Source organism: Gobio gobio (genome assembly GCF_949357685.1).
Source record: "Gobio gobio genome assembly, chromosome: 5".
NCBI classification, from domain to species: Eukaryota; Metazoa; Chordata; class Actinopteri; order Cypriniformes; family Gobionidae; genus Gobio; species Gobio gobio.
Genome location: NC_137101.1, coordinates 60677114 through 60690989, shown reverse-complemented (window position 1 = coordinate 60690989; position 13876 = coordinate 60677114). Strand labels below are relative to the sequence as shown.

General features: G+C 37.3%; 1 protein-coding gene across 2 annotated transcripts in view; it reads left to right on the top strand.

Moving 5' to 3' along the window:
- LOC307127107 (uncharacterized protein) overlaps positions 1-13876 on the top strand; it is a 94201-nt gene that overhangs the window by 68303 nt on the left and 12022 nt on the right. The window contains exons 1-2 of one of the 2 annotated variants that reach the window (XM_079818101.1): positions 11393-11460; positions 12706-12769. The exons of the other annotated variant lie outside the window; for it this stretch is intronic. The gene's annotated coding sequence lies outside the window, so the exon portion shown is untranslated. Of the gene's footprint in view, positions 1-11392; positions 11461-12705; positions 12770-13876 lie in introns of those variants that run through there. 2 annotated transcript variants of the gene reach the window in all.

Here is a 13876-nt window from a genome sequence, read left to right as displayed (position 1 = left end):
ATATAAATGCAGTCCATTTACCATTTACTTGCTGCCTAATATATCCCACCCACTAACAAGTACCGTGATGAAGAGATAATCAGTGTTATTCATGTCACCTGTCAGTGGTCATAATGTAATGCCTGATTGTTGTATACATGACGGTAGACACCCAGAGCACAATATTTGAATAGATTTTTAACTTGCTTGAGTTCAGACATCTGGGAGTGAAAACATGAACACTGGAGAGCTTCTTTATGGTAGAAAATGAAGTTGTGCTTCTGATGAAACGAGACACTGACACTGTTTTTCATGTTTAATACGGTAAACATACTAGATTTTAAGCAAAATATTGTAAAAAGTGTTGTATAAATAAACGTGACATGACTTTACTAGAGTGCTGAATTGCAGTGCTTGAGGAAACATATCCACATTGGTATGATCAGATGCCTTTCTTATGCTTTATTAAAATGCTTGTGGTTTTCTCAGTGTTTAAGTGTTTATTTTGTTATATAGAGCAAAGCGTGTGGCACATATTTACAAATTCATCAGTGTGGCCAGCGTCCGATGTTCGTTAACAGTATATCGCTGCTCATGTAGGTAGCCTAGACTAAGCTTCCCTGTCCTTACCACAGATGCCACTCCATATCTTGACCGTTTGATTGGTTGCATGGAGGGCAAGATCTGTGGCCCAGCATCAGGTCGGAATCCCTTGTCATGATCATGTTGACCCCTGACCTGTTAAGTTTCCAGAATAATAAAAATACACTCTTTGTTAATTGGCCAAAAGAGAACTGGCACCCCGACTGAGCCTGGTTTCTCCCAAGGTTCATTTTTCTCCATTCTGCCACCGGCTGTACGGCCGAATAAAATTCTGTTGCATTATTTTCCTGTTTAACACTGTGAAGCTGTGTATAGTAACTCTCTATTGATTTCACAGACACACAATTTATGGACTGGGTGACGCGCTACACTACATCACGACATCCATACGTTCAGCCAATCAGATTGGCATGTGTGGACATGTGATTCAGACACCGGCTCACATGGAAGTGTTGCCATGACGCAGCGTCAAGTTATATTAATAATAACATTAAAATTATATGTAAAGTTCAATTCAATTCAAATTTATTTGTATAGCGCTTTTCACAATACACATTGTTTCAAAGCAGCTTTACAGAAAGTGCATTTCATAAATGTACATTGAAAAATGTTAGAAAGAGAATGTTAAAGAAAAATGTTAGAAAAAGTTAATCAATCATGTATTAATTTAGGCCATAACAACGGTGGCATTGAGTCGTCTCTTCACAGGCGTCGAGTCGTCTCATCACAGGTGTCGGGGCATCCGAAGTCTCCATGAGAGGCTGGATACAAACTGGAGCTGATGAATGGATGTGAAACAATTAGCATAGCTGCTGTTCAGAATATTAATGCTTTTGATCCGATTTAACTGTAGTATAAAAGGTAATTATAATGTGAATGCTTGGCTAAAGAGATGCGTCTTTAATCTAGTTTTAAACTGGGACAGCGAGTCTGAACCTCAAACAATATCAGGAAGACTATTCCAGAGTTTAGGAGCTAAATGTGAAAATGCCCTCCCTCCTTTAGTGGACTTAGATATCCTAGGAATGACCAGAAGCCTCGAGTTTAGTGATCTTAAAGAGCGCGATGGATTGTAGGGCAATAGAAGATCCGTTAAATACACTGGAGCTAAACCATTTAGGGCTTTATAGGTCAGTAGCAATAGTTTGTAATTGATACGGAACTTATTAGGTAACCAGTGTAGAGATGATAGAATTGGTGTTATATGATCATATTTTCTTGATCTGGTAAGAACTCTAGCAGCTGCGTTTTGGACTAACTGTAGCTTGTTTATTGATGATGCAGGACAACCAGCTAATAAAGCATTACAGTAATCTAGTCTCGAGGTCATGAATGCATGAACTAACTTTTCTGCATCAGAAATAGATAGCATGTTACGTAGCTTAGCAATGTTTCTAAGGTGGAAAAATGCCGTTCTTGTAACATATGAAATATGATTTTCGAAAGACAATTTGCGGTCTAATATAACACCCAGGTCTTTTACTGTAGTGGATAAAGTGACAGGACATCCTTCCAAGTTAAAGTTGTATTGTGAGAGGTTTTGTGGGCAGTTTTTTGGACCAATAAGAAATACCTCCGTTTTATCTGAATTTAATAGCAGAAAATTACACATCATCCAGTATTTAATATCTTCAACACAAGCTGTCAGTTTAGATAATTTAGCGTTTTCATCTGGTCGTGATGAAATATATAATTGAGTGTCATCAGCATAACAGTGGAAATTAATTCCATGTTTTCTTATAATATTACCAAGTGCCAGCACATATATTTTGAGTATAGCAGAGGGCCTAACACGGATCCTTGCGGCACCCCATAGTCTACTGACGTTATCTTTGATTTTTCCCCATTTAGACAGACAAAATGGTAGCGGTCTGATAAGTACGATCTAAACCAGTTTAATGCCTGTCCCTGAACACCAGTGTAATTTTGAAGTCGATCTAAGAGTATTTTATGATCTATAGTATCGAACGCAGCACTAAGATCGAGTAGAACTAGTATTGAGATACAGCCTTGGTCAGAAGCTAGAAGTAAATAATTTGTGATTTTAACGAGCGCAGTTTCTGTACTATGATGCGGCCTGAATCCTGATTGAAATTTTTCATAGATATCATTTTCTTGCAAGAAAGAGCACAATTGAGCGGACACAACTTTTAGTATTTTAGACATGAATGGAAGATTTGAAATTGGTCTGTAATTTGCTAGGTTATTATGATCTAATTGTGGCTTCTTAATGAGAGGTTTTATGACTGTCAACTTGAATATTCTTGGAACATGACCTAAAGATAAAGACGAGTTAATACTATTGAGAAGAGGCTCTTCCACTACAGGTAACAACTCTTTCAGTAGTTTAGTGGGTGTTGGATCTAATAAACATGTTGTTGGTTTAGATGCAATGATAAGTTTATTTAGCTCTTCCTGTCCTATAGTTGTAAAGCGGTGTAGTAGTTCTTGAGGGGCGATAATTGCGGTTGACTCATAAGACATCATTAAAAATTGTACATTTACAATTTTGTTTCTGATGCTTTCTATTTTCTCAGTGAAGAAATTCATAAAATCATTACTACTAAACTGTAACGGAATATTTTGTTCAGGCGATGCTTGTTTATTTGTTAGTCTAGCCACGGTGTTAAATAAAAACCTTGGATTATTTTGGTTATTTTCTATTAATTTGCGGAGATGCTCAGCCCTGGCTGCTTTTAGGGCCTTTTTATAACGTGACATACTATCTTTCCATGCGATTCTAAAGACCTCTAAATTAGTTTGTTTCCATTTACGCTCTAAGTTACGAGTTTCTCTCTTGATAACATGTGTAGCACTGTTGTACCATGGTGCTTTAGTTTTCTCTCTAACCTTTTTTTAATCTAATTGGTGCAACAATTTCTAATGTACTAGAGAAAATGGTGCTCATACTGCTAGTCATTTCCTCTAGTTCATCTGTTTGTTTGGGTTCACTGAGCAGCTGAGACAGATCAGGTAAGCTATTTGAGAATCTATCTATAGTGGTTGGAAGGATTGTTCTGCCTGGTCGATAACGTGGCGCAACATGACAGATTTCAGCAGTACGCAGTATGCAAGTTACTATGTAATGGTCAGTGACATCATCACTTTGCGGTATAATATCTATATCGGTTGGGTTGGTTCCATGTGATATCATTAAATCTAGTGTGTGATTAAGACGATGAGTGGGACCAGTGACGTTTTGCTTGACCCCAAAGGAATTTTTTTTTTTTTTTTTTTTTATTGTGACATGAAACAGTTTTTATGATAAATGATGACATACATGAATAAACATTCAAAAAATAAATAAATAAATAAATTAAGGGACTAGAGTAACAATAATAGACAGGAATAATGCCAATTACATATAACAATATTGGTGACTAGGTTAGTCACAAAATTTAACAATCAAATCCTACAGAAAAGCATTAGCAAAATATTTCCCATACATATTTCTATCATCAGCATTAACATACTCATATAATGGAGATTGATACATGTCATTTGAAACAAAAAAGAACATCAGAACACAAAAGAACCCAGACCATTCTTGGTAAATTCTTATGCTCACCTCTAGAAAGAGGGGCCCAACACCCCAGAAATCCCTAGTTGCCACACATGACAATTTTTCTCAAATCCAAATGCAAGTGATCTATAAATGGAGACCATAAATTCTGAAAGCTCTGTGCATTACCCCTAAACACAGCAGTCAGTCTCTCATGGGGCAAAACAGCAAAAATCTCTCTATACCACTGAGTGACAGAGGAGGGAGTGTCATTAATCCATCTAATAAGGATGCATTTCCTTGCCACAAGTAGCAGTTTATCTAACAGTTTGTAAGCTGTTGCATCCAGTGTCAGTGTTGTTGCTTGTCTTTTGGATGGGAGCCCCAAAAGAAAAAGACCAGGATCCTTTTTCAATTTTATCTGAAGAATGGTGCCAATTTCGCAAGCAATGAAACTCCAGAATCTAGAGATGTATTCACAACTCCAAAAACAGTGAAAGTATGTCCCTAACTCTGTATGGCACTTAGCACACAGGGCAGATATAGAATGATCAATTTTATTCATTATAACAGGTGTCACATGTAATCTATGCAATATCTTATATTGGGTCTCTCTGAGCCGGTTACAAGTAAAAGTGGACCTCACACACTTAATGGCCTCCTGCCAGTCATCATCTATATATTCATTGCACAAATCTTCCTCCCATTTGCGAGCCACTGTGTTCAAAAGTCCAGTGGAATTAGAATATATAAAAGAATAAAACCTAGATATAAAATGAGAAGCATTTGTTGTGTTGGCGAAGAAACTCTCCAGATTGCTAAGTGCTGGTGAATTCAGCACAGGACTTTGCTTTGAGAAAACATAATGGCGAATTTGTAAATAACCAAAGTGGTGTTGCTTTGGGAGATCAAACTTCTGTTGTAATTGTTGGAAGGACATTAGGGAGCCATCCTGGAACAAGTCTCCCAGTATACGAATCCCCTTCATGTGCCATGCTTTAAAGAGAGGTGAGCCTAAGCCAGGGGCAAAATCCTGATTTAAGTAAATCGGACTCAGCATAAAAAGAATTTCACCTCTCCCAAAGAACCTTGAGATCTGTCGCCAAACTTTAACAGAATTGTAAAGTATCGGGTTTTTCCTCACTATATCAACATGCTTATAGGGGCAAGCAAACAGGCTCCAAATAGAAAATGGGGAGCACGCCCAGGAGTCCACATTCAGACTCAGATTACAGTAAGACCTATACCACTCCCAAATGAGTCTGGCACGGCAAGCCCAATTATAATATAAAATATTTGGCATAGCTAAACCACCCAGTTCTACTGGCATCTGCAAAGATTTTATCTTTTGTCTAGGCTTCTTGCCATTCCATGCAAATCTAGAGAAAGCACTTTCCAGCTCTGTGGCGACTTTCCTGCTTAACCATAGGGGTAACATCTGAAGAGGGTACAATAATCGAGGAAGAATATTCATCTTGATTAAAATTATCCTACCGAGCAGCGAAAGAGGAAGAGCTTGCCAGCGGTTTAAATCTTTTTTTACAGTGTGAATAATCGGGGCACAGTTAAGTTTCCATAATTTGTTCAGGTCAGTTGACACATTAATCCCAAGGTAAACAAATCCAGATTTAGACCATTTAAAGGGGAAGTTAGTCAAAGATTCTGTATTAAAGTTGCCTAAGGGTAAGGCTTCCGATTTACTAAAGTTAATTTTGTACCCTGAGATTAAACCAAACTCATAAAATAGAGACAGCATTGTTGGTATAGATAATTCGGGTGATGATAAAAACAGCAGAATATCATCTGCATACAATGCTATTTTGTGCTCTACACCCATCATTGAAATACCCCTTATATCTCTATGCTGTCTAATAGCCTCCGCTAGAGGTTCCAAAGCCAGCGCGAACAAAAGTGGGCTCAACGGACAACCCTGTCTGGTGCCCCTAGCAAGTGGGAAGGGATCTGACCGTAAGCCGTTAGTAATAACACAGGACGTAGGTGAATGATAGATAGTTTGAATCCATTTCAGAAAGTCACCATCTATACCAAATCTCTGCAAAGCCTCATACAGATACCCCCACTCCACCCTGTCAAAAGCTTTCTCTGCATCCAGAGATACAGAGATAGCCTCACAGTGCTGTTGGTTGGTGTACTGTATTACATTCAGGAGCCTCCTTATATTTGTAACAGAAAAACGCTTCTGAATAAAGCCAGTCTGATCAGGGTTAATGAGGTTGGGGAGAACTATCTCGAGTCTTCTGGCTAGCAATTTAGAGAGTATTTTAGCATCAACTCCAATTAAACTAATGGGTCTATAAGAGCTACATACATCGGGAGGTTTATCCTTTTTAAGAATTAGCGAAATATTTGCTAAATTTAAAGTGGGTGGAAGCTGGCCATTTTTCAATGAATCTACAAACATTTCAGTGAGTGATCCTACTATATCTTTTCCCATTTTTTTTATAGAATTCTGGGCAAAATCCATCTGGCCCAGGGGCCTTCCCTCCCCTCAAAGAGTTTATAGTGTTAAGAACTTCCTCCTCTGTAATTGGCTTACATATGTCTGCTCGCTCCTCTAGTGAGAGAGAGGGGAGTTTAATATTATTAAGGAAATGGTTCATCCTTTGCTCTGTGGAGTGGCATTCTGATGAATAAAGATTTTGATAAAGTTCTCTCATAATTATATTAATATATTTGCTTTCAAATCTATTAGCCCCAGAATTATCCTTTAAAGATGAAATTACGTTGGTCTCTGCCCTCACCCTTGCCAATCGCGCAAGAAGACGGCCTGGTTTGTTCCCTGATTCATAGAGTCTTTGTCTAGCAAAGAAAATAGATGATTCTGCCTTCTTAGTTAATAGCTGATCTAAAGCAGAACGGGCTGCATTAAGCTGCTGGGATAAGCCTCTAGAGGGTGACTCTTTAAAATCTCTCTCCAGCGTCAGAATTTTCTTCTCGAGCTCTATTATATTTCTCATAGCCTCTTTCTTTTTAGCAGAGGTATAAGATATAATAACCCCTCTCAGATAGGCTTTTGCTGACTCCCATAAAATGGATGAATTTACTTCAGGAGATTTATTAATGTCAATAAAGTATTTCCAGTGCTGTTTAAGATATTGCATGAATTTAGGACAGCTCAGTAAAGAAGGATTCAGTCGCCACTGTCTACTGTACGGATCTTTATATGGGGGATGAACTATTATTGTAATGGGAGAGTGGTCAGATAAAGTCCTAATTCCAATGGAGCAGTCCATCGTTCTGTCCAATAGCCCTTGCGATGACAAGAATAGATTGATACGCGAAAATGTTTGGTGAGGCTGCGAGAAAAAAGTAAAATCTTTGCCCCTCGTTTGAACTGACCTCCAAACATCAAACAGTTCCAGATCCTTGCAAAATTCTGAAAGCCTAAGACTTTTCCTTGGTTTGGTACCTCTTGGAGGAGACTGATCTATGGATCTATGAAATGTCAGCAAGTAATTTGGGGAAAAATTGAGGTTCATATGCTGTGGGGGCATAAATGCAGCCGATTAGCACATGTTCCCCGTATAAAAAACCTGAGAGAAGTACATAGCGACCTTCATTATCTGTAATCGATTTTTCTAATTTAAAGGAGAGATTTTTATGAAGAAGAATTGCAACTCCCCTGCTGTTGGATTTATATGAGGAGAAAAAAACCTGGCCAACCCAGCTTCTACGCAACTTCATGTGCTCTATGTCAGAGAGATGGGTTTCTTGAAGCAACGCAATCTGACATTTCTCCTTCTGAAAAAAAGAGAGAAGTTTTTGCCTTTTGACAACATGGTTAATGCCTTTTACATTAAGGCTAACTAATTTAAGATCACTCATAGACAAATTTTACCATATGAGATTTATATATATATATATATATATATATATATATTTTTTTATGAAAGATCTCTGGGGTGTTAAAACAATATGAAGAATGGTCACAATAATGAACGAAGCAACACACAAAACAAAACCACAACCTCCCTGCCCAATTATCAAGAAAGATTACAAACCTAGCTTGATAAGCACATCCCTCCCCCCAAACAAGCTTGAAAACAAAAGTGTGGAGGACGCGAAAAAAAGCAGCCACATTACACCAAAAGATGGAGTTTATCTCTATCTAGCACCCCCGCTCCCATTACGCGTAATATTACGCAACAGTAACCAAGTGGCTATAATTACTGTATGTATCCTACACATTAAGTGTACCATGTGTTTAAACACCACGTTGTTACTGGACAGTAGGAAAAAAAAAAAAAAAAAAAGTATTTAAATGTTCCGTGATATGAAAAAAATAAACTATAACCATTTTACAGAAATAGGAATAAACAGCTGCGTCACAGCATCACAGAAGAAAGAATAAGAAAAAGTATTTAAATGTGCCGTTAGTCTAAACACCACACTGGTGCTGGACAGTAGAAAAACTTTTTTTTTTTTTTTTTTTTATAAAATAAAATTGAAGTCTTTAAATATACCTTGAATCGAAAACCACAATGGTGCTGGACAGTAGAAATAAATAAATAAAGTCTTTGAATGTAACGTAAGTCTAAACACCCCACTGGTGCTGGACAGTAGAAGATAAAATAAAATAAATCTTTAAATGTACTGTGAGACTCAACCTCACAATGGTGCTGGACAGAAGAAAATAAGAAAAATAAAGTCTTTGAAATGTACCATGAGTCTACACACCACACTGGTGCTGGACAGTAGAAGATAAAATAAAAATAAAATAAATCTTAAAATGTACTGTGAGACTCAACCCCACACTTGTGCTAGACAGAAGAAAATAAGAAATAAAGTCTTAAGTGTACCGTGAGAAGTGTCTTTAGAGTACCTGTCTGTCCAAGCATTTACCGACTGTAATAATGTGACGCAGCGCTCATCCCAGCCATTCGTGCAAACGTATTATGTTAGTCCAACCCGTTCAGATACACCTGTGCATCTTGTGCAGAATGGAAGGAGTGGTCAGACCCATTAAGCTTGAAACAGAGGTTGGCAGGGTAGCGCATCACAAAACGGACACCTCTCTGAATGAGCTGACCGCAGACATCATTGTAAGCCTGTCTCGCCTCTCTGACTTTAACTGACAGGTCTTGCATGACAAAAATGTCACTGCCCTCATATGTTAGACGATCCTTCTTCTTTGCAGCAGCCAGGATTTTACTCTTGTCCGAGTACTTGTGAAGTTTAATCAGGACAGGACGTGCGCGGTTGGGTTTAAGCGGGCCAAGTGTTCTATGCGATTTTAACCACGCCATGTTTTGTTTCAATCTCCAGTAGCTTGGGTAGCCAGGTTTGAAAAAAATGAACAGGTTGGCGACCCTCTGCGCCTTCCTTCAGACCGATGATACGAATATTGTCCCGCCGGCTGCGATTTTCGGCGTCCGCCGCTCTCTCAGAGAGGGACTGCACTGTTTTTTCCAACGCCGCTACCTTGTTGTGAAGTTCCGCCAATTTATCCTCGTTCTGGGAAACCCGACTCTCCGCCTCCGTGATACGCTTCGTGTTAGCAACCTCTAGTCGGGTTGTGATTGAGTCCAACATCGACTCAAAACGGGCGAATTTCTCGTCCAGGAAGGCGCTTAAATTCTCAGTTACAGCCTGTGCCAGACTGGACTGTTCAATTGAGGAGCCACCATCTTTGTTACCCTGACTAGCAGGCGGTTGGCCTTTTGCTGTCGCGTGGCCCCTTCTAGTTTCTTGTTGGTAAACCACGGTACCTGATCCTGACATGTTTACGAGTTGGGTGATGAAAATTAAAGTAAAACAGCCACACAGTTTAATATAAAAGTGAGAAAATAACGCGATGGTCGCGGGAGCTCGGCGAAAACGTGCCACTTAGAACGAGAGCATCACGTGACTCCATCGACCCCAAAGGAATTTAATAGATCTGTAAACGCAGCCCCTAACGCATCATTTGTGTTATCTACGTGTATGTTAAAAGCTCCAACAATTAATGCTTTATCGACGTTGACCAATAGATCTGAGAGAAAGTCTGCAAACTCTTTTAGGAAATCAGCATAGGGCCCTGGAGGTCTATACACAGTAGCCAAGGCTGGAGATAATACAGATTTCTTTCTTACATCTAAGAGCGTAACATTTAGCACTAGTACTTCAAATGAATTAAACCTGTGACCTGTTTTCTGGGTAACATTAAGGATATCTCTATAGATTGTTGCAACACCGCCGCCACGACCAATCAGACGGGGCTCATGCTTAACAGTATCCTGGTGGAGTAGACTCATTAAGACCGAAATAATCATTTGGCTTAAGCCAGGTTTCAGTAAGGCAAAGTACATCGAAACTATTATCTGTGACCATTTCATTTACAATAACCGCCTTAGGTGTGAGCGATCTAATGTTTAGAAGACCTAGTTTTAGAAATTGTTTTTGTTCACTAATATTGAGATTTTCTGGTTTAATCACAATTAGATTTTTTCTAGATCCTACAGTAGATTTAATGTTTGACCTCACTAAACGAGGAATAGACACAGTTTCTATATAATGTTCTACATTGGTACTTATGTCAATTAAGTTAGGACAGCAAAGACTGTGATCTGGATTTTGACTTACTAGTCATATGATGGTGTGCAACGCTCTGGAGATGTTGTCCGACAGAAGAGCCGCTCCGATTCTGCTGGGGTGAAGGCCATCAGGACGGAAGAGCCTAGGTCGCTCCCAGAACAGATTCCAATTATTTACAAAGAGCAGCTTCTGTTCATTACACCATGACATTAACCATTCATTTAGAGCAAATAATCTACTGAAAGTGGTCTTTATTACAATACACTCAAAACAAAGGCTATGGGTTAAAAATATTTACATATTGCAAAACATTTTAATGCAAGATTTATTCAGATTACTGGTGTTGATAAAAAATAATAATATTCAGTTTACCCCCACACTCATCTACTATAAGGAAAATAAATCAGAGGACACAAACACAATTAATTTAGCACTACAAAATGTCACCTATTGATTGTTGAACATTTGTTTGAGTCTGTGGCCCTATATTATAAAAATTATATTGACAAAAGTGTATTGTTTTTGATTAAACTCTTAAATAATATATATATATAAACAAATAAAAAGTTATTGTCCCCTTGTATAAATGATTTCTGCACACAAATATTTGTGTTTGGCATTTACAGAATCTCACATAATTAGATGTGGTTCAAACTCTTTATGTTATTTTTAGCACACCATTGATCAACACACATTTAAATATGTGCTTTATTATTTGTATGTGAATGTCTACACACATCTGTGACTTGAGCGTGTAATCAGGACTTTTATTTTGTAGTGGTGTTGTGACGTCATAAGGCTGCGCCACACTCCTGCATCTGTTGTGATTCTGCTGAAGAAAGGTTCGTGTTTTAAGCTTTTAAAGTGTTTAAATCAATGCAAACTGTTCAGGCAATTTTATAGTTTCAACAAGAACTGTTAAATTAATGTTTTATTATTGAACTTAACATGGATCGGTAATGTTGTATCTAACATGAATTAACTTAGAAGATGCGTCTCCTTTCTGTCTATATATCGTGAATCAGTTTATCATAAACATGAACTCAGTCACTGGCGAGTAGAGATGTGCCGGTATAAGGATAATATGATAGATCACAATAATGAACATGCACGATATTGTTACCGTGGGCACTTCAAAATACAGTGAATAATTATTTATTAATTATTTAGATTTCTTAGAATGCATTTTAAGAATACTTTACCCATCAACCGTTTTAAAAATGAACAACATGTCAAAGAGGAACGCGCACTGATGTAAACAAACCCAACGTGCATGAGGAACGCATGGCAGAACAAGTGCAGGAAACGCGCATTCAACTATATTTAATTTAATTCCCATTTAATTCATAGTCAGGAGGAAAGACCAGTATTTGACACATATTCAGAAAGTATCAGGGTTAACTAAAACCGTTAAAAAAAACCCTTCATTACTTGAAATTAAATAAATGTTAACTAAAATAAAAAAATAAACAAACTTATTTGAAGCTTTAGCTTAACCTGATATGGCCTACTAACTAAAACAGAAATACAAAGTTATAAAAACTATATAGATTTTTTTTTAAAACAAACAAAAAAAGTGAATTGAGCTCTCTTTTGTGTATTTTTAATGTCAAAAACAAAATGATGTCAAAATGTCAGTTCAAGTGACAGTCGGTTATGTAATGCTTAAATTCTTAATGTATTACAATTGAACTAAACTCATTAGATTTTAGGAGACTAAATCTACTGTAGATTAATCAGAGGACACAAACACAATTAATTTAGCACTATTGATTACATTACAAAGTGTTACCTATTGATTGTTGAATATTTGTTTGAGTCTGTGGCCCTATATTATAAAATTATATTGACAAACGTTTATTAAAAGATTATTATAAAGATTTCTGCACACAAACATTTGTGTTTAGCATTTACAGAATCTCACATATTAGATGTGGTTCAAACTCTTTCTTTGGTAGTTATGTTTAGCACATCATTGACCAACACGCATTTAAATTTTTTCAAGAATTCGACTGATGTGTTTTATTATTTGTATGTGAATGTCTACACACATCTGTGACGTGAGCATGTGGACTTTTATTTTGTAGTGTACATGTGATGTCATAAGGCTGCGCCGCACTCCTGCATCTGTTGTGATTCTGCTGAAGAAAGGTTTGTGTTTTAAGCTTTTAAAGTGTTTAAATCAATGCAAACTGTTCAGGCAATTTTATAGTTTCAACAAGAACTGTTAAATTAATGTTTTATTATTGAACTTAACATTGTAATGTTGTATCTAACATGAATTAACTTTATTTATTGTTAGTAAAGCGCATAGACGCCCGTAATGGAAAATATGTCTCATTTCTGTCTATATAATGTGAATCAGTTTATCATAAACATGAACTTAGTCACTGGCGAGTAGAGATGTGCCGGTATACGGTAATATGATATATCACAATAATGAACAAAAATCATATAATTTACACATGATTACGAGTTTGATTAGCTTTTAACCCTTTCTTTAGTTTTGGCTCGAACTGAAAAGACTGATCGCCCAAATGTTCATTTAAACTGTTCAACACAGTCTCCTCTAGTGATTGCTCTCGTTGTTCTGCCATTATTTTCTCTCTGCATTATAAACTGGCATAAAGGGGGATGTGCACACCCATTTAAAATCAAGCAAGCATCAACAAAATGTTTAGTACTATCAAAACTCAATAAGTTATATATTTGTATACTATACTGCAATGTAATTATTAGAAATATTTTGAGTGTCTGTTTATAAAGAGATTCAATTGATTTTAAAGTTGTTGTGGTTGCTTGTGACCCGCTAGTAAAGCATGAGCAAAAATCGAGTGCATAAATATTTTTGTTGCCTCTGTTGTTAAATATGGCCTTATATGCCTAAATTTTATAATATTAAATGTTTACAACAAACACAAACAAGTAATGCCAACTGCTAATGTTCTAGTGGAAGTGTAATCTATTAAATGTCATCTACAAATAATAGACTAGGTAAACCCGGTGTGATCTGTCGGCGATTTGATTTCGCAACTCAGTCTGGAAACCTGTACATTCATTTCTACTGCTTCTGTTACACTTTTGAGGGAACCAATCACAGGCTGGCTTATCCACCTGGTGCGCTATTGGAGGGTTTGACATAGTGCTGGGCGGTATGACCAAAAATGTTTATCACGGTATTTTTCTAAATTATATCGGTTTCACGGTATATGACAGTATTTTTTCCCCTATGCATGACTGGGTGTTAATCACATTTTC